The 6,033-nt window shown below is 48.2% G+C and overlaps 1 protein-coding gene across 1 annotated transcript in view; it reads right to left on the bottom strand.

Moving 5' to 3' along the window:
* The window catches only part of LOC115184909 (vasorin-like), a 25,701-nt gene extending 20,662 nt beyond the window's left edge, over positions 1-5,039 (bottom strand). The window contains exon 1 of the mRNA XM_029745465.1: positions 4,753-5,039. The gene's annotated coding sequence lies outside the window, so the exon portion shown is untranslated. The remainder of the gene's footprint in view (positions 1-4,752) is intronic.
* Between the last annotated feature and the right edge of the window lie 994 nt (positions 5,040-6,033).

Here is a 6,033-nt window from a genome sequence, read left to right as displayed (position 1 = left end):
CCTCGTTGTAGAGGGTGGAAGGCCTCACCCTAATCCCTCGTTGTAAAGGGTGGAAGGCCTCACCCTAATCCCTCGTTGTAAAGGGTGGAGGGCCTCACCCTAATCCCTCGTTGTAAAGGGTGGAGGGCCTCACCCTAATCCCTCGTTGTAAAGGGTGGAAGGCCTCACCCTAATCCCTCGTTGTAAAGGGTGGAGGGCCTCAGACGACCACTCCTAATTGGGTATAAAAGGGGGGCTACTGGCTGGAGTACACTGTGTGATATGAAATTCCTTTGCTCTTAGAGACGAGAGGAGCAGAGCAGTTGCCTGGTCCTAGAAGTGTGTGTGCGTGTGCGTGTGTGAGATAGTTTGGACAGTACAGCAGGAAAATGCTGGTGGGTTGTTATGTTATTCTGACTCTGGTAGACTGAGTCATCACAGTCTCCTATATGCACACTTCTTCTAAATAGATGAAAGGCAGTTTTCCAATGACCCCAAAGCAGAGATTAAACCCTGGTGTGGTCACATGTCTGAAACAAATGCCAAGAGTGGCTGTCGGTCTGTCCCTCCAGGGGTAATGTGTGTGGCTACCTGTCTGTCCCTCCAGGGGTAATGTATGTGGCTACCTGTCTGTCCCTCTAGGGGTAATGTGTGTGGCTACCTGTCTGTCCCTCCAGGGGTAATGTGTGTGGCTACCTGTCTGTCCCTCCGGGTGTAATGTGTGTGGCTACCTGTCTGTCCCTCCAGGGGTAATGTGTGTGGCTACCTGTCTGTCCCTCCAGGGGTAATGTGTGTGGCTACCTGTCTGTCCCTCCAGGGGTAATGTGTGTGGCTACCTGTCTGTCCCTCCAGGGGTAATGTGTGTGGCTACCTGTCTATCCCTCCAGGGGTAATGTGTGTGGCTACCTGTCTGTCCCTCCAGGGGTAATGTGTGTGGCTACCTGTCTGTCCCTCCAGGGGTAATCTGTGTGTGGCTACCTGTCTGTCCCTCCAGGGGTAATGTATGTGGCTACCTGTCTGTCCCTCTAGGGGTAATCTGTGTGTGGCTACCTGTCTGTCCCTCCAGGGGTAATGTGTGTGGCTACCTGTCTGTCCCTCCAGGGGTAATGTGTGTGGCTACCTGTCTGTCCCTCCAGGGGTAATCTGTGTGTCTACCTGTCTATCCCTCCAGGGGTAATGTGTGTGGCTACCTGTCTGTCCCTCCAGGGGTAATGTGTGTGTCTACCTGTCTGTCCCTCCAGGGGTAATGTGTGTGGCTACCTGTCTGTCCCTCCAGGGGTAATCTGTGTGTCTACCTGTCTATCCCTCCAGGGGTAATGTGTGTGGCTACCTGTCTGTCCCTCCAGGGGTAATGTGTGTGGCTACCTGTCTGTCCCTCCATGGGTAATATATGTGGCTACCTGTCTGTCCCTCTAGGGGTAATGTGTGTGGCTACCTGTCTGTCCCTCCAGGGGTAATATGTGTGGCTACCTGTCTGTGGGTGGGTCGGTCGGTCGGTGGGTGGGTGGGTGTGTGTGTGTGTGTTCGCAACATGGGTGTGTGTGCTTGTTTGCGTGTATGCGTGTATGCCTGCATGATTATGCACTGTGTGTGTGTGTGTGTGTGTGTGTGTGTGTGTGTGTGTGTGTGTGTGTGAGAGCAGGAGAGGAGGGGGCCAGCCTCTCTCTCTGACAGGAGACGTGTTTAATTATTTTAATGGTGTTAAATAGCCGAGGTCCCCCTCACCAGGCCTCACCTCCACGAGCAGCCAGTCACAAGAGGGGTCCCAGGGCCACTGGGTTATCCACCCGGTCAGTGTGTGTGTGTGTGTTTTACGTTAATACCCTCAACACACAGACACACGGACATAAGCTTGCACACGTAGACACACACACACATCTATACACATGTGCTCCTAGTCAAAATCTAGGGTCTTGGCAGTGTTGAGGTTAAACAATCTCAGTGATTCCATCTTCTCTGTCATCTCAGTCAAGTATCACACTATACTAGACAAATGAATGTTTTCTTATCCCTTATTTTTCTCTCTTTCCATCTCTCTCTCTCGCTCTCTCTCTCTCCCCATCTCTCTCTCTCTCTCTCTACTTTCCTTTCTCATCTACTGTTCATTGCCTGAGAATTCCTACCATCTCCCCACCACTGTCTCTGTCCGGTCCAGAAAGCCTGTCTCTCAGCACTGAGAAGTGACAGACTGTTCTCCTGTGCCAAGAAGTCAGTGCTCAAATACTGAGACACCCAGCAGAGGAGATGGCTGGAATTAAGTGGAGTAGTGAATGGAAATGGTATGGAAACCATGTATTTGATACCATTCAATTTATTCCATTGCAACCATTACTATGAGCCCATCCTCCCCAAATAAGGTGCCACCTGTGGTACCCACAAAACACAGATAGGAAGGAGACAGACCATAGGGGTCCTGTCTGAACTGTGTGTCTGTTACTGTGTCTGTCATTATAGGGACACACTTTCCCCTGTTTTCTCATGACCTATGCATGCCAGGGACAACGTGTTGTATATATGGCCCTTGGTAGTCAAAATGAAACATTCATTGTCTACTGTATAGCACATACACATACGAATAGCCACACTTCTGTTCAAGCCAACGTCAGTCTGTCTGGCTAATATGTAGCCTGGGTGAGAGGTCTGCAGCTATAGGCTACATACAGTACTTGACTGTGTAATGACAGCTTCATCTCTCCTTTCAAAACACATAGGGCGGAAATAGTCCCCCGGAGAAGATGATCCTCGCACGAAGGGTTATTGGAGTAGTTCACCCCGCCATTTGTTGGGCCCGCAGTGAAAGATTAAGCGATTGTCCGTGCTTGTGTGCGAGCGCGCAGAGCCGGCAGATGGATCTCGCTCAGAAATAAGACTGTTGCTACATACCTCAACCTCAATATTCAAATGTTTGGAAAATTGGCCTCAGTGGTGAAGACGCAAAGATAGCGTATGAGATGTAGCGGTTCGACTTGGCGAGATAACATGAACACTACTATGCGCTCATCTGGATGTTGTTTGGGAAAGGTGGACTGGATACGTTTATTATGATCACTGTTAATTAAAGTTTGATGACACAAACAATAGGCCTTTTCATGATTTATCACATGGTTTATGATAGCCTCTGGTTTATATCCATGTAGTTTATTATTGGGAGGAATTGTGAGACAGACATGTAGCCTATAGATTTGAGTAAAGTTACGCATTTCAATTACGCATGGGATGTAGGCTTGTAACAATGAGATAGCTGTTGGTGATTTATTTATAGAATTCCCCTAAATTTGAAACGTTTTAACAACTGTTTTCCTAGAGTTTTCTCCGACGTTATTCAGTGTCTGAGTAGTTTTAAGTTGAAAGGCAACTCGCATGATTTTACTGATGCCTTTAGCGAACTCCGACGCACATCAATCATTAGACTGAAGATCAATAGCTGTTTGAAACAAGAACAAGTGTTTTCCAGATGGTAATGGACACGTTAATAACTGAGTACCTTCCTTACAGGTGGGGAGGTAGATACCATTTGGAATGCTGCGCAGCAATAACCATGCCGAAGCAAGACAATGTATAGCCTATGCCTCCTCTCTTGTTGAAATAAACACAGTCCAATTCAATTGCGCTAAACGGAACCAAAACTGGCAACTGGTTCATACACTTTATCTTTTAACTGGAATTATTGGTTATTTTGTCATGGGACTGCAGGTTCTCCAAATCAATGTGAGGTCCTTGCTGACTGTTCTGCTGCAAATTCACAGCAAACCCATGGATAATAACAGTTAATCTCGTTTTACCCGGTGTGACCAAACAGAACTAGACCAGCCTATACCATTAGCCTACCTTTGAACTCGTGGCGAACAGAGCAAATTAGACGCTTAGTTTTTATATTTTGAAACCAGTTGTTTGTTGAACGTCCCTATCCTATAACCTATGCCGTGTGTGTTCTCATCTGGGCCGGTCCCCAGCACCAGCCGCACGTCGAAAACAGCTTCTCCCGGTGGTAAAAAAAGGACCGGCGTGGTCTAGACGCCAGCTCTGCCCAGCACAGCGTCCTGTGGTCAAACACTTAAGCAGCCTACTAGTTAGTGATAAAGTTACGATTGAAGTGTTTCCAGCTGTTGTTATGCACAGATTAGAGAAATCCTGCGGCGTTTGACTTTCCTATACTGATTTGTTATCGCTCTTTAGGCTATATGAGTGATTTTGAATATTTGTAAATGATGTGTAAATGATTGAATGTTTTTAAGTGATTTTGAATGTTTATGGTTAAATGATCCTCGGTTTGCATGGTACAAATTCGAAGCTGACAAGCTGTTGTTTACAGAATGTTGTAGGGTTGTCATTCAGTGCGGTGAGGTGTGTCTGGGTGAACATTTCACCTCCAGCCAACTCCTGTCATACAACGTTAAAACAGCATAACATAACAGCGGTGGGAGTGTGGAGTCTGTAGAAGGGTGCTGTGTACTAGTAGGCATATGTTTCTTAAAAACGAATGTCTCTTTATGAAGAAAAATAATAATAGTAATTACTCATTTTCATTTTAATGATGTTATTACTTTTCAATAAATTACGTAAGTTATTCATGCAGAGTTGATAAACGCAAGCTTTATCTAAAATCATAACCCCACATTCTTCTCAGCTATAGGGCTTGTTTTCCAACACTGCACTGCTTTACGCATTCTGCAACATGTTTCCTACTCAATGACCAATCTGTGTCACACAACTTTGCATATTTAAACATTGCAGTTTATTCATAAAACCATTCTGTTCGGGGGAAAAACTTACCGGTTCTGTTCCCTGCGTAAAGTTTGAGTTGCGGCGCACTCAGAAATGTGTACTACATAATATTTTAATCCGAGAGGACCCACGTAGAACAGTAAACAGTTCGAAATCCTTTAGTCGTCCGTGGTGCACTCTGTCAAAACTCCCCGAAACTGTGCAACAGCATAAAGTTATTAAAATACATGAAAACTCTTAAGCCACCGGTGTCTAGCGAGTGGTAGAAAGCTCCACGTCGAGGAATGCGCTTCAAGTGTCCGGCGAGAGCCCATAAGCTTCCCGACCCCAAGACAAAAGCGCTTTATTGGCGAATGGAAGGGAGAGTTTTAACGAGAATGGGAGGGGCGACTCGAGGCGAGCTGGAACGCGACCCAGAGCGCTCAGAACTCCACACTACTGTCTGCTGCAGGGGCTTGGAAAGCAGCGCTCAGAACTCCACACTACTGTCTGCTGCAGGGGCTTGGAAAGCAGCGCTCAGAACTCCACACTACTGTCTGCTGCAGGGGCTTGGAAAGCAGCGCTCAGAACTCCACACTACTGTCTGCTGCAGGGGCTTGGAAAGCAGCGCTCAGAACTCCACACTACTGTCTGCTGCAGGGGCTTGGAAAGCAGCGCTCAGAACTCCACACTACTGTCTGCTGCAGGGGGTTGGAAAGCAGCGCTCAGAACTCCACACTACTGTCTGCTGCAGGGGCTTGGAAAGCAGCGCTCAGAACTCCACACTACTGTCTGCTGCAGTGGCTTGGAAAGCAGCGCTCAGAACTCCACACTACTGTCTGCTGCAGGGGCTTGGAAAGCAGCGCTCAGAACTCCACACTACTGTCTGCTGCAGGGGCTTGGAAAGCAGCGCTCAGAACTCCACACTACTGTCTGCTGCAGGGGCTTGGAAAGCAGCGCTCAGAACTCCACACTACTGTCTGCTGCAGGGGCTTGGAAAGCAGCGCTCAGAACTCCACACTACTGTCTGCTGCAGGGGGTTGGAAAGCAGCGCTCAGAACTCCACACTACTGTCTGCTGCAGGGGGTTGGAAAGCAGCGCTCAGAACTCCACACTACTGTCTGCTGCAGGGGCTTGGAAAGCAGCGCTCAGAACTCCACACTACTGTCTGCTGCAGGGGCTTGGAAAGCAGCGCTCAGAACTCCACACTACTGTCTGCTGCAGGGGCTTGGAAAGCAGCGCTCAGAACTCCACACTACTGTCTGCTGCAGGGGGTTGGAAAGCAGCGCTCAGAACTCCACACTACTGTCTGCTGCAGGGGCTTGGAAAGCAGCGCTCAGAACTCCACAC

The sequence above is a fragment of the Salmo trutta genome, unplaced genomic scaffold, assembly GCF_901001165.1.
Source record: "Salmo trutta unplaced genomic scaffold, fSalTru1.1, whole genome shotgun sequence".
Taxonomy (NCBI): domain Eukaryota; kingdom Metazoa; phylum Chordata; class Actinopteri; order Salmoniformes; family Salmonidae; genus Salmo; species Salmo trutta.
This window is presented reverse-complemented; position numbering and strand designations above follow the sequence as displayed.